The sequence below is a fragment of the Poromitra crassiceps genome (genome assembly GCF_964638095.1).
Source record: "Poromitra crassiceps genome assembly, chromosome: 8".
Taxonomy (NCBI): Eukaryota; Metazoa; Chordata; class Actinopteri; order Beryciformes; family Melamphaidae; genus Poromitra; species Poromitra crassiceps.
The window spans coordinates 59936446-59955473 of NC_139629.1; positions in this window are offsets into that span (position 1 = coordinate 59936446).

Consider the following 19028-nt stretch of genomic DNA (forward strand, 5'->3'; position numbering starts at 1 on the left):
TGGGACCCAGACCCTGGCTTGTGGGAAGTACTGTTGTGTGCTTGTGACCGCCTGTATAACTTGTCTATACATAGTGGATTTGTCGGTCCAAGTGTGATAATTGATGCCGAATGCCAGTATGATCTTATCAACTTCAATTTCGACTATTGCTCCTGAGACCAAGGCCGGTACATGACCAAAGCCAGCCCCCGGGAAGCAGTCTACTTGCATCTCTGGGCATATGTAGGATTGGATGTTTTGAAGATTGGAGTCACCTATGACTAACCATCTCTTCCTAACTGAGAGGTTCCATTTCCTGTGTTTCATATTGGTAGAGTTATGCCTGTTCGGACGTTGAGTGACAACCAGTTCTTCATCCATGGACCAGTCTTGTGTGAGTCTAACAAGACTGGTTTGTTTGACCAATGCCTCAGACTTGGCCTTCTGACCTCGCGTTACAGGTCCTGACTCCAGGATGGTCCTAATTTGGTCTAATTCAGTTGCACCCTGCACTGGGGGTGTGTCCAGGTCAATCTGTGGTGTGCTAACCATCACAGCACGATTGACCAATGGCATGTCTGTCATTTCTTCTTGTGGTTGCACTACGACGGGGCCTTCTGCTGCCGTCTGTGTCTCACATTCTTCTGCTAGCACAGTATCGGGGTCTTCCTCACCCGTCTGTATCCTACATTCTCCTGTTATTACAGTACCGGGGTCATCCTCACCCGTCTGTATCTTACATTCTAGCACAGTACCGGGGTCCTCCTCACCCGCCTGTGTCTTACATTCTCCTGTTAATGCAGTACCGGGGTCCTCCTCACCCGTCTGCGACTCACATTCTTCTGGTAGCACAGTACCGGGGTCCTCCTCACCCGCCTGTGTCCTAACCTCTTGTGGGGGCACAGTGACGTGGCTGTCTTGTGACGTTTGTGTCCCCTCTGAATTGGTTGTGTCACTCTCATATTTGGTCCGAAACAAGGCCTGTACCTTATGTAAGGTGGTCTCCTGCAGTCTGGCACCCAGATTCCGTCTTGCCCACTTGGATGTTATTCTGAATGGCATGTGCCACTCTGAGGGTTGCATGTCTGGCAGATTTCGGATCTCTTTCTGCAGCTCTTCTAGGTAATGGCTGCGTAAACACTCCATTGTGGCTTCCTCCCACCTTCTAGCATTTGTTTCAATGCGTTTTTTGATCTCAGTGGATGGGGCAGTGGGCTTGATCGTATCGATCAAGGTTGTTGTCATTTTTCTGATCCCCACCGGAACTAATTCCTTCATGACATTAGTGTAGTGATGTGCAGTTCTAATGACTCTATAGAATGCCTTTAATTTATTATTAAAGTCAGTATCTTCTGTCATGAAAAGTTCCTGAATCTGTTTGTTAATCTGAGCATCTTTTCCCCTTTGTCTTTCAATGTTGTCCTCATAATAGGTTTGATCGTCTGGGTCTGAGTAGTACTCTCCACTTGTTTGTGTGAGAGTCTCCTGGTAGGACTGTGGTCCCTCACTTGGTAAGGGCCACTCTGTGTGATCGTTGAAATCCCATTCAGGGTCTGCTGAATGTGGACTGACGTCAGAGGTCTCCACTGTACCAGGTGGTGTGTTCAAAATGTCATTGTCACTACACCCTCCTGTCTCTTCACTGTTTAAGTCTCCCTCTTCCATAATTGTTATTGTTTTGTTGGCTGGTCTGTGAGACTTTTCCTGACGGTCCAGGGCCTTGTATAAGCCATATTTTTCACGACATGCTTCTACACCTAGCATGTCTTTTGTGCCCAGTCTATTACTGGACGGGAACCGTCTGGGCAGGTCAATCAATGGCCTGTGGCCTAATCTATTTGATTGATCTAGTGGATCTAAAGGATCTCTGTACACTACAGTACGAGTTGGAGGTGTTCCTGGTCTTTGCTCTCGATATCTCAGTGCACTGCCTCTGAAGCGAGTGCCACGACTTGGCACCTGTGTGCCTTCCTCCTGGACATCAGACCAAGCACACTCTGCCATGCTAGCTTTTGTTTAAGCTGGTTAGCTTTGTGTTTAAAGCTAATTGCTACAACTTGCTGTAAAATCCGCTTTTCAAAGTGTGCAAGTGTAGTTTTTGTTCTGCTTCCTATCTTAAGTGAGTTTAAAAGACTAACTGAGTGCTATATAGCCTGTCAATTCGTGTTTAAATTAGTCCGTTAATTTTAGACTATCTCAGTGTCTCAAATTCACTTTTTTCAGAGAAGTATTGGCCCGCTGCGCCAACCGCTTCCAATATCAACTTTGCACCGAATTTAAGTATAATTTATGGCCTGCTCCCCCTCCTAGACGAGTACAGGAGACTAACTAACTGCTTTATATTGCACCAAATATGGTTTAAATTAGTCCGTTATCTCAGACTGAGCAAAGCCAATGTTGTTCACCAGCTACCTGAGCAGCGCTTTTCGCTGCTAATGTTAGCTTCTTGAACAACGATTTCCGCTGCTATACTGCTTTAATATATTACAATGTCAACACTAACATAACGTTTCGGTTATATTTAACCTTCTTCAGATGTCTACAGGGTTGACAAATCTCTAAACTTGAGCTAAGAGTGTCTCTCTATTGAGTTTTCAGAAAGATCGCAGCAGCCGTGTGCTCTGTTCAGAGTCTTGGAACACACTGACGAGTGGAAAGCAGCATCCACTGGGCGTGGCTTCGGGCAAGCCTCGACATGTCACTCAAAGTGACCCTTTGTAAGGTAGATCTGTTCTCCCTACTGTTGTAGTGACAATAAAAATTATTTTTATGATTGAAAAATATTCCTAAACACTATCCTGACCTGTCCTGGTTTTTATAAGTGTATTAACTTGTACACAGATAGTGTCACCTCAGTGAATCTGGTGCACATGTGCAATGTGACACCCCAAGGTGACCATCGCAGGGTGAAAAATGTTCACCCCACTACTACTGTAGTGACAAAAAAAATTATTTTTATGATTGAAAAATACTCCTAAACACTATCCTAGCCTGTCTTGGCTTTTTTTAGGTGTATTGACTGTACACAGATAGTGTCACCTCCATGAATTGAGTGTCCATGTGCAATGTGGCACCTCCAAAATGCAATGTGTCGCATTGGAAATCCATTAGGCTATGTAGTTTTTTCCCCCTAAAATACTTTTCTTATGGCCTCTTCATGGCTTTATGATCTCTTGGGTTTTATAAATATTACTATTGTACCTTGATCATTATTTTAGTAAGAGGTTTGTATGTATATAAGTATGTTTATTGCATAATACCTACAACGCCTAAGTGCCATCCAGGGTTGCATGGCACCCTTCTGTATCCTGTCCAACGACACCTCCCCATGACATATTATTGTTTAATAAAAATTAAACCTTATATTATACCAGCTATTGTGTCCCAGGTGTAATTAAAAGTGGTCCCTCTAGAGCTGCTTCTACTCTTTTTAGTATTATAGCAAGTCAGGCTTCAATTCGGGCCTTCTGCTATTATTTGCTCTAATTAGCCTACCGAAGCAGGTTATCATTGTTTTTTCAACAATTAATAACATATCTTCTTTCTAATGACCCCCCCAGGGTTTACTCACACCTGATTTTGGTGTTTAAGTGACCTGAGGTCTTCCCTTTGGTCATCTGGTGTTCAATGCTAGATTAAGCATTTTTAAGGGGTAAATTATATTTATCTTTTTAAACTGTAATTGTGTTTCTCATCATGTCTCTGTCTGTTCCCACAGGGTCTGTCCCCCACCCTTCAACCTCCACCAGGCAACACCGTCCCAGGTAAGTATTAGTTTATAAATTAGGATTAGGTCATACCCTGCAGTGGTTAGGTTGTGTATGGAGGGTAGGTTGGGGTTAGCTCTACCCTCTCTCTTGTGGGTTTTTGTTCAGGTAAGTATTTAACCTCCTGGTTAAGTTGAGGTTATGTATGAAGTGGTTAGGTTCAGGAGAGGGATCAGAATCCCTGTAGGATTGGAACGGTTAGGGTGTGTAGAATAGGTGGGTTGGGTTTAACCCTGTGTGCTCTGTCCTGGGTTTAAACTCAGAGATCAGAGTCTTAGGGTTGCCATATCGGGCATGTTTTTCTTTAGTAAGACTAGGCCTGTAATTTCGGTCCTAGGGGATAGAAGATGGCCAAAGGGTTAGGTTGAGACATGATGAGTAAGTGTGGGGTCAAAGGTCACTTGGCAAGTATCCTGGGTTGTGGCTGGTCAAAACTGTTGGGCAACATAGGTCTTAGATCGGGGACAAATAAAATGGTTGTTACAGGAATGAAAAGTTTGAATCCTATCTACAAAAAGTGAAAGGAGCTGGGTTTTAAAAGGAGGGGAGGTGTTGGTGGCTGAGGGATCCACTTGGTTGTGTCATCCCTCATATTGCCATCAGTTAGTTGGTACAGTGATGAAGTCAATGGTTTAAAGAGCCCTGTGGTCAAAATTATGATCCTTTTAGGTTTAAATAAATATGTTTTTAAGTCCTGTGGTCACTGGTGTGATCCATGTTATTTGGGTTTTGTAGTCGAGGTGAGTATATTACAGTGGTTGCCAGTTTCGGCCTTCAAATCCAGTAATGTGGTTACTTAGTGGTGTGGTTTAAACATCCACTGACAAGTTAAATGTGTAGTTGTTCTCAATATCCTATGGAGAGCCCAATGTAGGTTTCTTATACTTGATGTGATTCACAGTTTGTGTTTCATGTGTTTTTTGAGAAATGATCCACTGTTCTGTCAGTATTTTCAACTAGAACAATTGTCTGGGGAAACAAGAAGCAGGGCACTGACCATTCGGCCACCAATAGGCACTGGCTAGTTTAGGGGAAAAGGGGGGTGGTACCCCGACACAGGTCAGGGCACAGTTGCGCTCGCTTCTTGTTGGTAACCGAATGTCCCATGAATCAGTTCCCTGCCCCCTGTTGAAGTCCCTTTCAGCAGAAATTGTCTGTTGGTTGATCAGATTATTGTAACTCTACCTCGAAAACTGGGGCTCCAGTTTAGAGTCATGACAGGTGACTGTGAGGTCTGTCAACAGTCCCCTATCGTATCAAACTAGCCTTTAGATGGCTCTGAAGTCTCTTGATAAAACACATCTGTATTATGTGTTGTATGTGTGACCGCCTTGTAGCTTTAAGCAATGTATTTGATCCAGTGATACAGCATTCTCTTTGCTGTATTTGTGGTCCAGTAGATGTCATCTCTATCTGTAGAGAATAGAGTGGATGGAAGTTTGGGGATTGGACAGAGTCTGTCTCTAATGATGTCATTGAGATAGTCCAATGTGTCTTTTGATTGGTCTGAAAGTTGTTCAGAATAATTTAACAGTGGGACCCAGACCCTGGCTTGTGGGAAGTACTGTTGTGTGCTTGTGACCGCCTGTATAACTTGTCTATACATAGTGGATTTGTCGGTCCAAGTGTGATAATTGATGCCGAATGCCAGTATGATCTTATCAACTTCAATTTCGACTATTGCTCCTGAGACCAAGGCCGGTACATGACCAAAGCCAGCCCCCGGGAAGCAGTCTACTTGCATCTCTGGGCATATGTAGGATTGGATGTTTTGAAGATTGGAGTCACCTATGACTAACCATCTCTTCCTAACTGAGAGGTTCCATTTCCTGTGTTTCATATTGGTAGAGTTATGCCTGTTCGGACGTTGAGTGACAACCAGTTCTTCATCCATGGACCAGTCTTGTGTGAGTCTAACAAGACTGGTTTGTTTGACCAATGCCTCAGACTTGGCCTTCTGACCTCGCGTTACAGGTCCTGACTCCAGGATGGTCCTAATTTGGTCTAATTCAGTTGCACCCTGCACTGGGGGTGTGTCCAGGTCAATCTGTGGTGTGCTAACCATCACAGCACGATTGACCAATAGCATGTCTGTCATTTCTTCTTGTGGTTGCACTACGACGGGGCCTTCTGCTGCCGTCTGTGTCTCACATTCTTCTGCTAGCACAGTATCGGGGTCTTCCTCACCCGTCTGTATCCTACATTCTCCTGTTATTACAGTACCGGGGTCATCCTCACCCGTCTGTATCTTACATTCTAGCACAGTACCGGGGTCCTCCTCACCCGCCTGTGTCTTACATTCTCCTGTTAATGCAGTACCGGGGTCCTCCTCACCCGTCTGCGACTCACATTCTTCTGGTAGCACAGTACCGGGGTCCTCCTCACCCGCCTGTGTCCTAACCTCTTGTGGGGGCACAGTGACGTGGCTGTCTTGTGACGTTTGTGTCCCCTCTGAATTGGTTGTGTCACTCTCATATTTGGTCCGAAACAAGGCCTGTACCTTATGTAAGGTGGTCTCCTGCAGTCTGGCACCCAGATTCCGTCTTGCCCACTTGGATGTTATTCTGAATGGCATGTGCCACTCTGAGGGTTGCATGTCTGGCAGATTTCGGATCTCTTTCTGCAGCTCTTCTAGGTAATGGCTGCGTAAACACTCCATTGTGGCTTCCTCCCACCTTCTAGCATTTGTTTCAATGCGTTTTTTGATCTCAGTGGATGGGGCAGTGGGCTTGATCGTATCGATCAAGGTTGTTGTCATTTTTCTGATCCCCACCGGAACTAATTCCTTCATGACATTAGTGTAGTGATGTGCAGTTCTAATGACTCTATAGAATGCCTTTAATTTATTATTAAAGTCAGTATCTTCTGTCATGAAAAGTTCCTGAATCTGTTTGTTAATCTGAGCATCTTTTCCCCTTTGTCTTTCAATGTTGTCCTCATAATAGGTTTGATCGTCTGGGTCTGAGTAGTACTCTCCACTTGTTTGTGTGAGAGTCTCCTGGTAGGACTGTGGTCCCTCACTTGGTAAGGGCCACTCTGTGTGATCGTTGAAATCCCATTCAGGGTCTGCTGAATGTGGACTGACGTCAGAGGTCTCCACTGTACCAGGTGGTGTGTTCAAAATGTCATTGTCACTACACCCTCCTGTCTCTTCACTGTTTAAGTCTCCCTCTTCCATAATTGTTATTGTTTTGTTGGCTGGTCTGTGAGACTTTTCCTGACGGTCCAGGGCCTTGTATAAGCCATATTTTTCACGACATGCTTCTACACCTAGCATGTCTTTTGTGCCCAGTCTATTACTGGACGGGAACCGTCTGGGCAGGTCAATCAATGGCCTGTGGCCTAATCTATTTGATTGATCTAGTGGATCTAAAGGATCTCTGTACACTACAGTACGAGTTGGAGGTGTTCCTGGTCTTTGCTCTCGATATCTCAGTGCACTGCCTCTGAAGCGAGTGCCACGACTTGGCACCTGTGTGCCTTCCTCCTGGACATCAGACCAAGCACACTCTGCCATGCTAGCTTTTGTTTAAGCTGGTTAGCTTTGTGTTTAAAGCTAATTGCTACAACTTGCTGTAAAATCCGCTTTTCAAAGTGTGCAAGTGTAGTTTTTGTTCTGCTTCCTATCTTAAGTGAGTTTAAAAGACTAACTGAGTGCTATATAGCCTGTCAATTCGTGTTTAAATTAGTCCGTTAATTTTAGACTATCTCAGTGTCTCAAATTCACTTTTTTCAGAGAAGTATTGGCCCGCTGCGCCAACCGCTTCCAATATCAACTTTGCACCGAATTTAAGTATAATTTATGGCCTGCTCCCCCTCCTAGACGAGTACAGGAGACTAACTAACTGCTTTATATTGCACCAAATATGGTTTAAATTAGTCCGTTATCTCAGACTGAGCAAAGCCAATGTTGTTCACCAGCTACCTGAGCAGCGCTTTTCGCTGCTAATGTTAGCTTCTTGAACAACGATTTCCGCTGCTATACTGCTTTAATATATTACAATGTCAACACTAACATAACGTTTCGGTTATATTTAACCTTCTTCAGATGTCTACAGGGTTGACAAATCTCTAAACTTGAGCTAAGAGTGTCTCTCTATTGAGTTTTCAGAAAGATCGCAGCAGCCGTGTGCTCTGTTCAGAGTCTTGGAACACACTGACGAGTGGAAAGCAGCATCCACTGGGCGTGGCTTCGGGCAAGCCTCGACATGTCACTCAAAGTGACCCTTTGTAAGGTAGATCTGTTCTCCCTACTGTTGTAGTGACAATAAAAATTATTTTTATGATTGAAAAATATTCCTAAACACTATCCTGACCTGTCCTGGTTTTTATAAGTGTATTAACTTGTACACAGATAGTGTCACCTCAGTGAATCTGGTGCACATGTGCAATGTGACACCCCAAGGTGACCATCGCAGGGTGAAAAATGTTCACCCCACTACTACTGTAGTGACAAAAAAAATTATTTTTATGATTGAAAAATACTCCTAAACACTATCCTAGCCTGTCTTGGCTTTTTTTAGGTGTATTGACTGTACACAGATAGTGTCACCTCCATGAATTGAGTGTCCATGTGCAATGTGGCACCTCCAAAATGCAATGTGTCGCATTGGAAATCCATTAGGCTATGTAGTTTTTTCCCCCTAAAATACTTTTCTTATGGCCTCTTCATGGCTTTATGATCTCTTGGGTTTTATAAATATTACTATTGTACCTTGATCATTATTTTAGTAAGAGGTTTGTATGTATATAAGTATGTTTATTGCATAATACCTACAACGCCTAAGTGCCATCCAGGGTTGCATGGCACCCTTCTGTATCCTGTCCAACGACACCTCCCCATGACATATTATTGTTTAATAAAAATTAAACCTTATATTATACCAGCTATTGTGTCCCAGGTGTAATTAAAAGTGGTCCCTCTAGAGCTGCTTCTACTCTTTTTAGTATTATAGCAAGTCAGGCTTCAATTCGGGCCTTCTGCTATTATTTGCTCTAATTAGCCTACCGAAGCAGGTTATCATTGTTTTTTCAACAATTAATAACATATCTTCTTTCTAATGACCCCCCCAGGGTTTACTCACACCTGATTTTGGTGTTTAAGTGACCTGAGGTCTTCCCTTTGGTCATCTGGTGTTCAATGCTAGATTAAGCATTTTTAAGGGGTAAATTATATTTATCTTTTTAAACTGTAATTGTGTTTCTCATCATGTCTCTGTCTGTTCCCACAGGGTCTGTCCCCCACCCTTCAACCTCCACCAGGCAACACCGTCCCAGGTAAGTATTAGTTTATAAATTAGGATTAGGTCATACCCTGCAGTGGTTAGGTTGTGTATGGAGGGTAGGTTGGGGTTAGCTCTACCCTCTCTCTTGTGGGTTTTTGTTCAGGTAAGTATTTAACCTCCTGGTTAAGTTGAGGTTATGTATGAAGTGGTTAGGTTCAGGAGAGGGATCAGAATCCCTGTAGGATTGGAACGGTTAGGGTGTGTAGAATAGGTGGGTTGGGTTTAACCCTGTGTGCTCTGTCCTGGGTTTAAACTCAGAGATCAGAGTCTTAGGGTTGCCATATCGGGCATGTTTTTCTTTAGTAAGACTAGGCCTGTAATTTCGGTCCTAGGGGATAGAAGATGGCCAAAGGGTTAGGTTGAGACATGATGAGTAAGTGTGGGGTCAAAGGTCACTTGGCAAGTATCCTGGGTTGTGGCTGGTCAAAACTGTTGGGCAACATAGGTCTTAGATCGGGGACAAATAAAATGGTTGTTACAGGAATGAAAAGTTTGAATCCTATATACAAAAAGTGAAAGGAGCTGGGTTTTAAAAGGAGGGGAGGTGTTGGTGGCTGAGGGATCCACTTGGTTGTGTCATCCCTCATATTGCCATCAGTTAGTTGGTACAGTGATGAAGTCAATGGTTTAAAGAGCCCTGTGGTCAAAATTATGATCCTTTTAGGTTTAAATAAATATGTTTTTAAGTCCTGTGGTCACTGGTGTGATCCATGTTATTTGGGTTTTGTAGTCGAGGTGAGTATATTACAGTGGTTGCCAGTTTCGGCCTTCAAATCCAGTAATGTGGTTACTTAGTGGTGTGGTTTAAACATCCACTGACAAGTTAAATGTGTAGTTGTTCTCAATATCCTATGGAGAGCCCAATGTAGGTTTCTTATACTTGATGTGATTCACAGTTTGTGTTTCATGTGTTTTTTGAGAAATGATCCACTGTTCTGTCAGTATTTTCAACTAGAACAATTGTCTGGGGAAACAAGAAGCAGGGCACTGACCATTCGGCCACCAATAGGCACTGGCTAGTTTAGGGGAAAAGGGGGGTGGTACCCCGACACAGGTCAGGGCACAGTTGCGCTCGCTTCTTGTTGGTAACCGAATGTCCCATGAATCAGTTCCCTGCCCCCTGTTGAAGTCCCTTTCAGCAGAAATTGTCTGTTGGTTGATCAGATTATTGTAACTCTACCTCGAAAACTGGGGCTCCAGTTTAGAGTCATGACAGGTGACTGTGAGGTCTGTCAACAGTCCCCTATCGTATCAAACTAGCCTTTAGATGGCTCTGAAGTCTCTTGATAAAACACATCTGTATTATGTGTTGTATGTGTGACCGCCTTGTAGCTTTAAGCAATGTATTTGATCCAGTGATACAGCATTCTCTTTGCTGTATTTGTGGTCCAGTAGATGTCATCTCTATCTGTAGAGAATAGAGTGGATGGAAGTTTGGGGATTGGACAGAGTCTGTCTCTAATGATGTCATTGAGATAGTCCAATGTGTCTTTTGATTGGTCTGAAAGTTGTTCAGAATAATTTAACAGTGGGACCCAGACCCTGGCTTGTGGGAAGTACTGTTGTGTGCTTGTGACCGCCTGTATAACTTGTCTATACATAGTGGATTTGTCGGTCCAAGTGTGATAATTGATGCCGAATGCCAGTATGATCTTATCAACTTCAATTTCGACTATTGCTCCTGAGACCAAGGCCGGTACATGACCAAAGCCAGCCCCCGGGAAGCAGTCTACTTGCATCTCTGGGCATATGTAGGATTGGATGTTTTGAAGATTGGAGTCACCTATGACTAACCATCTCTTCCTAACTGAGAGGTTCCATTTCCTGTGTTTCATATTGGTAGAGTTATGCCTGTTCGGACGTTGAGTGACAACCAGTTCTTCATCCATGGACCAGTCTTGTGTGAGTCTAACAAGACTGGTTTGTTTGACCAATGCCTCAGACTTGGCCTTCTGACCTCGCGTTACAGGTCCTGACTCCAGGATGGTCCTAATTTGGTCTAATTCAGTTGCACCCTGCACTGGGGGTGTGTCCAGGTCAATCTGTGGTGTGCTAACCATCACAGCACGATTGACCAATGGCATGTCTGTCATTTCTTCTTGTGGTTGCACTACGACGGGGCCTTCTGCTGCCGTCTGTGTCTCACATTCTTCTGCTAGCACAGTATCGGGGTCTTCCTCACCCGTCTGTATCCTACATTCTCCTGTTATTACAGTACCGGGGTCATCCTCACCCGTCTGTATCTTACATTCTAGCACAGTACCGGGGTCCTCCTCACCCGCCTGTGTCTTACATTCTCCTGTTAATGCAGTACCGGGGTCCTCCTCACCCGTCTGCGACTCACATTCTTCTGGTAGCACAGTACCGGGGTCCTCCTCACCCGCCTGTGTCCTAACCTCTTGTGGGGGCACAGTGACGTGGCTGTCTTGTGACGTTTGTGTCCCCTCTGAATTGGTTGTGTCACTCTCATATTTGGTCCGAAACAAGGCCTGTACCTTATGTAAGGTGGTCTCCTGCAGTCTGGCACCCAGATTCCGTCTTGCCCACTTGGATGTTATTCTGAATGGCATGTGCCACTCTGAGGGTTGCATGTCTGGCAGATTTCGGATCTCTTTCTGCAGCTCTTCTAGGTAATGGCTGCGTAAACACTCCATTGTGGCTTCCTCCCACCTTCTAGCATTTGTTTCAATGCGTTTTTTGATCTCAGTGGATGGGGCAGTGGGCTTGATCGTATCGATCAAGGTTGTTGTCATTTTTCTGATCCCCACCGGAACTAATTCCTTCATGACATTAGTGTAGTGATGTGCAGTTCTAATGACTCTATAGAATGCCTTTAATTTATTATTAAAGTCAGTATCTTCTGTCATGAAAAGTTCCTGAATCTGTTTGTTAATCTGAGCATCTTTTCCCCTTTGTCTTTCAATGTTGTCCTCATAATAGGTTTGATCGTCTGGGTCTGAGTAGTACTCTCCACTTGTTTGTGTGAGAGTCTCCTGGTAGGACTGTGGTCCCTCACTTGGTAAGGGCCACTCTGTGTGATCGTTGAAATCCCATTCAGGGTCTGCTGAATGTGGACTGACGTCAGAGGTCTCCACTGTACCAGGTGGTGTGTTCAAAATGTCATTGTCACTACACCCTCCTGTCTCTTCACTGTTTAAGTCTCCCTCTTCCATAATTGTTATTGTTTTGTTGGCTGGTCTGTGAGACTTTTCCTGACGGTCCAGGGCCTTGTATAAGCCATATTTTTCACGACATGCTTCTACACCTAGCATGTCTTTTGTGCCCAGTCTATTACTGGACGGGAACCGTCTGGGCAGGTCAATCAATGGCCTGTGGCCTAATCTATTTGATTGATCTAGTGGATCTAAAGGATCTCTGTACACTACAGTACGAGTTGGAGGTGTTCCTGGTCTTTGCTCTCGATATCTCAGTGCACTGCCTCTGAAGCGAGTGCCACGACTTGGCACCTGTGTGCCTTCCTCCTGGACATCAGACCAAGCACACTCTGCCATGCTAGCTTTTGTTTAAGCTGGTTAGCTTTGTGTTTAAAGCTAATTGCTACAACTTGCTGTAAAATCCGCTTTTCAAAGTGTGCAAGTGTAGTTTTTGTTCTGCTTCCTATCTTAAGTGAGTTTAAAAGACTAACTGAGTGCTATATAGCCTGTCAATTCGTGTTTAAATTAGTCCGTTAATTTTAGACTATCTCAGTGTCTCAAATTCACTTTTTTCAGAGAAGTATTGGCCCGCTGCGCCAACCGCTTCCAATATCAACTTTGCACCGAATTTAAGTATAATTTATGGCCTGCTCCCCCTCCTAGACGAGTACAGGAGACTAACTAACTGCTTTATATTGCACCAAATATGGTTTAAATTAGTCCGTTATCTCAGACTGAGCAAAGCCAATGTTGTTCACCAGCTACCTGAGCAGCGCTTTTCGCTGCTAATGTTAGCTTCTTGAACAACGATTTCCGCTGCTATACTGCTTTAATATATTACAATGTCAACACTAACATAACGTTTCGGTTATATTTAACCTTCTTCAGATGTCTACAGGGTTGACAAATCTCTAAACTTGAGCTAAGAGTGTCTCTCTATTGAGTTTTCAGAAAGATCGCAGCAGCCGTGTGCTCTGTTCAGAGTCTTGGAACACACTGACGAGTGGAAAGCAGCATCCACTGGGCGTGGCTTCGGGCAAGCCTCGACATGTCACTCAAAGTGACCCTTTGTAAGGTAGATCTGTTCTCCCTACTGTTGTAGTGACAATAAAAATTATTTTTATGATTGAAAAATATTCCTAAACACTATCCTGACCTGTCCTGGTTTTTATAAGTGTATTAACTTGTACACAGATAGTGTCACCTCAGTGAATCTGGTGCACATGTGCAATGTGACACCCCAAGGTGACCATCGCAGGGTGAAAAATGTTCACCCCACTACTACTGTAGTGACAAAAAAAATTATTTTTATGATTGAAAAATACTCCTAAACACTATCCTAGCCTGTCTTGGCTTTTTTTAGGTGTATTGACTGTACACAGATAGTGTCACCTCCATGAATTGAGTGTCCATGTGCAATGTGGCACCTCCAAAATGCAATGTGTCGCATTGGAAATCCATTAGGCTATGTAGTTTTTTCCCCCTAAAATACTTTTCTTATGGCCTCTTCATGGCTTTATGATCTCTTGGGTTTTATAAATATTACTATTGTACCTTGATCATTATTTTAGTAAGAGGTTTGTATGTATATAAGTATGTTTATTGCATAATACCTACAACGCCTAAGTGCCATCCAGGGTTGCATGGCACCCTTCTGTATCCTGTCCAACGACACCTCCCCATGACATATTATTGTTTAATAAAAATTAAACCTTATATTATACCAGCTATTGTGTCCCAGGTGTAATTAAAAGTGGTCCCTCTAGAGCTGCTTCTACTCTTTTTAGTATTATAGCAAGTCAGGCTTCAATTCGGGCCTTCTGCTATTATTTGCTCTAATTAGCCTACCGAAGCAGGTTATCATTGTTTTTTCAACAATTAATAACATATCTTCTTTCTAATGACCCCCCCAGGGTTTACTCACACCTGATTTTGGTGTTTAAGTGACCTGAGGTCTTCCCTTTGGTCATCTGGTGTTCAATGCTAGATTAAGCATTTTTAAGGGGTAAATTATATTTATCTTTTTAAACTGTAATTGTGTTTCTCATCATGTCTCTGTCTGTTCCCACAGGGTCTGTCCCCCACCCTTCAACCTCCACCAGGCAACACCGTCCCAGGTAAGTATTAGTTTATAAATTAGGATTAGGTCATACCCTGCAGTGGTTAGGTTGTGTATGGAGGGTAGGTTGGGGTTAGCTCTACCCTCTCTCTTGTGGGTTTTTGTTCAGGTAAGTATTTAACCTCCTGGTTAAGTTGAGGTTATGTATGAAGTGGTTAGGTTCAGGAGAGGGATCAGAATCCCTGTAGGATTGGAACGGTTAGGGTGTGTAGAATAGGTGGGTTGGGTTTAACCCTGTGTGCTCTGTCCTGGGTTTAAACTCAGAGATCAGAGTCTTAGGGTTGCCATATCGGGCATGTTTTTCTTTAGTAAGACTAGGCCTGTAATTTCGGTCCTAGGGGATAGAAGATGGCCAAAGGGTTAGGTTGAGACATGATGAGTAAGTGTGGGGTCAAAGGTCACTTGGCAAGTATCCTGGGTTGTGGCTGGTCAAAACTGTTGGGCAACATAGGTCTTAGATCGGGGACAAATAAAATGGTTGTTACAGGAATGAAAAGTTTGAATCCTATATACAAAAAGTGAAAGGAGCTGGGTTTTAAAAGGAGGGGAGGTGTTGGTGGCTGAGGGATCCACTTGGTTGTGTCATCCCTCATATTGCCATCAGTTAGTTGGTACAGTGATGAAGTCAATGGTTTAAAGAGCCCTGTGGTCAAAATTATGATCCTTTTAGGTTTAAATAAATATGTTTTTAAGTCCTGTGGTCACTGGTGTGATCCATGTTATTTGGGTTTTGTAGTCGAGGTGAGTATATTACAGTGGTTGCCAGTTTCGGCCTTCAAATCCAGTAATGTGGTTACTTAGTGGTGTGGTTTAAACATCCACTGACAAGTTAAATGTGTAGTTGTTCTCAATATCCTATGGAGAGCCCAATGTAGGTTTCTTATACTTGATGTGATTCACAGTTTGTGTTTCATGTGTTTTTTGAGAAATGATCCACTGTTCTGTCAGTATTTTCAACTAGAACAATTGTCTGGGGAAACAAGAAGCAGGGCACTGACCATTCGGCCACCAATAGGCACTGGCTAGTTTAGGGGAAAAGGGGGGTGGTACCCCGACACAGGTCAGGGCACAGTTGCGCTCGCTTCTTGTTGGTAACCGAATGTCCCATGAATCAGTTCCCTGCCCCCTGTTGAAGTCCCTTTCAGCAGAAATTGTCTGTTGGTTGATCAGATTATTGTAACTCTACCTCGAAAACTGGGGCTCCAGTTTAGAGTCATGACAGGTGACTGTGAGGTCTGTCAACAGTCCCCTATCGTATCAAACTAGCCTTTAGATGGCTCTGAAGTCTCTTGATAAAACACATCTGTATTATGTGTTGTATGTGTGACCGCCTTGTAGCTTTAAGCAATGTATTTGATCCAGTGATACAGCATTCTCTTTGCTGTATTTGTGGTCCAGTAGATGTCATCTCTATCTGTAGAGAATAGAGTGGATGGAAGTTTGGGGATTGGACAGAGTCTGTCTCTAATGATGTCATTGAGATAGTCCAATGTGTCTTTTGATTGGTCTGAAAGTTGTTCAGAATAATTTAACAGTGGGACCCAGACCCTGGCTTGTGGGAAGTACTGTTGTGTGCTTGTGACCGCCTGTATAACTTGTCTATACATAGTGGATTTGTCGGTCCAAGTGTGATAATTGATGCCGAATGCCAGTATGATCTTATCAACTTCAATTTCGACTATTGCTCCTGAGACCAAGGCCGGTACATGACCAAAGCCAGCCCCCGGGAAGCAGTCTACTTGCATCTCTGGGCATATGTAGGATTGGATGTTTTGAAGATTGGAGTCACCTATGACTAACCATCTCTTCCTAACTGAGAGGTTCCATTTCCTGTGTTTCATATTGGTAGAGTTATGCCTGTTCGGACGTTGAGTGACAACCAGTTCTTCATCCATGGACCAGTCTTGTGTGAGTCTAACAAGACTGGTTTGTTTGACCAATGCCTCAGACTTGGCCTTCTGACCTCGCGTTACAGGTCCTGACTCCAGGATGGTCCTAATTTGGTCTAATTCAGTTGCACCCTGCACTGGGGGTGTGTCCAGGTCAATCTGTGGTGTGCTAACCATCACAGCACGATTGACCAATGGCATGTCTGTCATTTCTTCTTGTGGTTGCACTACGACGGGGCCTTCTGCTGCCGTCTGTGTCTCACATTCTTCTGCTAGCACAGTATCGGGGTCTTCCTCACCCGTCTGTATCCTACATTCTCCTGTTATTACAGTACCGGGGTCATCCTCACCCGTCTGTATCTTACATTCTAGCACAGTACCGGGGTCCTCCTCACCCGCCTGTGTCTTACATTCTCCTGTTAATGCAGTACCGGGGTCCTCCTCACCCGTCTGCGACTCACATTCTTCTGGTAGCACAGTACCGGGGTCCTCCTCACCCGCCTGTGTCCTAACCTCTTGTGGGGGCACAGTGACGTGGCTGTCTTGTGACGTTTGTGTCCCCTCTGAATTGGTTGTGTCACTCTCATATTTGGTCCGAAACAAGGCCTGTACCTTATGTAAGGTGGTCTCCTGCAGTCTGGCACCCAGATTCCGTCTTGCCCACTTGGATGTTATTCTGAATGGCATGTGCCACTCTGAGGGTTGCATGTCTGGCAGATTTCGGATCTCTTTCTGCAGCTCTTCTAGGTAATGGCTGCGTAAACACTCCATTGTGGCTTCCTCCCACCTTCTAGCATTTGTTTCAATGCGTTTTTTGATCTCAGTGGATGGGGCAGTGGGCTTGATCGTATCGATCAAGGTTGTTGTCATTTTTCTGATCCCCACCGGAACTAATTCCTTCATGACATTAGTGTAGTGATGTGCAGTTCTAATGACTCTATAGAATGCCTTTAATTTATTATTAAAGTCAGTATCTTCTGTCATGAAAAGTTCCTGAATCTGTTTGTTAATCTGAGCATCTTTTCCCCTTTGTCTTTCAATGTTGTCCTCATAATAGGTTTGATCGTCTGGGTCTGAGTAGTACTCTCCACTTGTTTGTGTGAGAGTCTCCTGGTAGGACTGTGGTCCCTCACTTGGTAAGGGCCACTCTGTGTGATCGTTGAAATCCCATTCAGGGTCTGCTGAATGTGGACTGACGTCAGAGGTCTCCACTGTACCAGGTGGTGTGTTCAAAATGTCATTGTCACTACACCCTCCTGTCTCTTCACTGTTTAAGTCTCCCTCTTCCATAATTGTTATTGTTTTGTTGGCTGGTCTGTGAGACTTTTCCTGACGGTCCAGGGCCTTGTATAAGCCATATTTTTCACGACATGCTTCTACACCTAGCATGTCTTTTGTGCCCAGTCTATTACTGGACGGGAACCGTCTGGGCAGGTCAATCAATGGCCTGTGGCCTAATCTATTTGATTGATCTAGTGGATCTAAAGGATCTCTGTACACTACAGTACGAGTTGGAGGTGTTCCTGGTCTTTGCTCTCGATATCTCAGTGCACTGCCTCTGAAGCGAGTGCCACGACTTGGCACCTGTGTGCCTTCCTCCTGGACATCAGACCAAGCACACTCTGCCATGCTAGCTTTTGTTTAAGCTGGTTAGCTTTGTGTTTAAAGCTAATTGCTACAACTTGCTGTAAAATCCGCTTTTCAAAGTGTGCAAGTGTAGTTTTTGTTCTGCTTCCTATCTTAAGTGAGTTTAAAAGACTAACTGAGTGCTATATAGCCTGTCAATTCGTGTTTAAATTAGTCCGTTAATTTTAGACTATCTCAGTGTCTCAAATTCACTTTTTTCAGAGAAGTATTGGCCCGCTGCGCCAACCGCTTCCAATATCAACTTTGCACCGAATTTAAGTATAATTTATGGCCTGCTCCCCCTCCTAGACGAGTACAGGAGACTAACTAACTGCTTTATATTGCACCAAATATGGTTTAAATTAGTCCGTTATCTCAGACTGAGCAAAGCCAATGTTGTTCACCAGCTACCTGAGCAGCGCTTTTCGCTGCTAATGTTAGCTTCTTGAACAACGATTTCCGCTGCTATACTGCTTTAATATATTACAATGTCAACACTAACATAACGTTTCGGTTATATTTAACCTTCTTCAGATGTCTACAGGGTTGACAAATCTCTAAACTTGAGCTAAGAGTGTCTCTCTATTGAGTTTTCAGAAAGATCGCAGCAGCCGTGTGCTCTGTTCAGAGTCTTGGAACACACTGACGAGTGGAAAGCAGCATCCACTGGGCGTGGCTTCGGGCAAGCCTCGACATGTCACTCAAAGTGACCCTTTGTAAGGTAGATCTGTTCTCCCTACTGTTGTAGTGACAATAAAAATTATTTTTATGATTGAAAAATATTCCTAAACACTATCCTGACCTGTCCTGGTTTTTATAAGTGTATTAACTTGTACACAGATAGTGTCACCTCAGTGAATCTGGTGCACATGTGCAATGTGACACCCCAAGGTGACCATCGCAGGGTGAAAAATGTTCACCCCACTACTACTGTAGTGACAAAAAAAATTATTTTTATGATTGAAAAATACTCCTAAACACTATCCTAGCCTGTCTTGGCTTTTTTTAGGTGTATTGACTGTACACAGATAGTGTCACCTCCATGAATTGAGTGTCCATGTGCAATGTGGCACCTCCAAAATGCAATGTGTCGCATTGGAAATCCATTAGGCTATGTAGTTTTTTCCCCCTAAAATACTTTTCTTATGGCCTCTTCATGGCTTTATGATCTCTTGGGTTTTATAAATATTACTATTGTACCTTGATCA